The sequence below is a fragment of the Argentina silus genome, assembly GCF_951799395.1.
Source record: "Argentina silus genome assembly, chromosome: 16".
NCBI lineage: Eukaryota > Metazoa > Chordata > Actinopteri > Argentiniformes > Argentinidae > Argentina > Argentina silus.
The window spans coordinates 5,275,532-5,277,147 of NC_139670.1; positions in this window are offsets into that span (position 1 = coordinate 5,275,532).

Below are 1,616 nucleotides of genomic sequence, written 5' to 3' on the forward strand. Positions count from 1 at the left end.
CGGGCTCTGACAAAGTAAATATTATCAGTAAACATTAACCCAGATCTCCCCCTCTCTTCTGCTGCACTACATACAACAGCCTCACAGCGAGAGCTCCTAGTTTCACGACCTGGTCTGGCTCAAGGAACAAGGCTGAATCCAGGCGAAGTGAATTGAAGTGAGAGAGAGTAAGTGGACAGTATCTCACAGGAAGGATATCAAGGCTTTCACACCGGGGAGGGTGCTCTTCTGGGCTTCAAACTCTGAAATGGAGAACTAAGGCTGGAGCAAGCTGTGAGTGTGTGGAGCAAAGGCCTACGGTTCACTTCCCTGGCCTCAGAAACTGTACACACACAGAAGCGCCCCAGAGAACATACAGCCATAGGAGATGGCTGTTGAGAGGTGAGTCATCAAATGGGAGCTTCAACAGAAAAACATGAATATGTTAAAAATGCTTTTTTATCCTGAATGTGCATAGCCTACTGATAGCCTTGTTGACGACAATGACCAAATAATAGAAAGTGGAAGCAAACCATTTTTACTTTGTGCACTCTCTATCTGATCCAATAACTGTAGCACTCTGCTGTATTCTATGTTAATAATGGTGTCGCTTGACAGAACCAATGAAGAGTAACAGGCTCAAGTCAAATTTGAACATGAATAAATCTTGTTCCTCGCTGCCTATATGATGATATGATGATGTTGAGCCTCAGAAGAACAGTTATTGAGCTCATTAAGACTTGATCATCTGTATCCAGGAATGTCAGCAATTCCAGGAATGTCCATTCCATCGACCTCCTACTCAATCTAAGCCCTAGCCCCTGACCTCTGACCTTACCCCACTCATCCTTTCCACAGTGTCCCGGAGCCCCCCGGCTCTGCAGGGTCAGCCGAGGACTGGGTGCAGTGGGCCGTGCATCGCCTGCAAGTGGAGCCCTGGGCACTAGGTGGCGCTATAGTCATAGGAGTGTTCCTGTTGGGGTTCCTGTCACTGGTGGTCTTTGGTCTGCTCTACGGCTGTTGCTGTTCCCCTTCAAGAGGAGGGAAAAGGAGGATACAAAACGCAGTGATTTAGAGGAGTGGTTCCACGACTTCTGTGCTATGACAACATTAAAACTGCAAATACTGTACCACTAGTCCTCCATCCTTAGTTATTCACTGACGCAAGAGGAACCACATTTGTTGTCATGTGGGTCCTTTTACCCTCCACCGGGCACACTTACTTCCTTTCACTTTCTCTAACTCAATCACCTGTATTATCTGTATCTATCATAAACTCACAATGTTTAGACGCCTGAGTGTTCCAGCAATATGCGTTGAGATGATCTCTGTCAAACTGTTTCAATTTGCTGTTTGATTACATTTTGGAATGTATGGAAATTCACTGAAAATTAAAACAATCATAACAATGCAATCATGTATGTGTTTCTTGAAACTTGCCACAAACAGTACGTTTTGTTCCAAATACAACATATCTCTCAATGTGTCTGTTTTCTTGGAATCAGGATGATGATTATGATTGACCTTGTCTTCGAGCCTCCAGACTACGTTTCCCATCGGTATAGCTACGCAGCCGCACATCGCTGCTAATATGTAAAGTGACGTAGTTGTTATGCGACAGTATCAGAGATACGTCT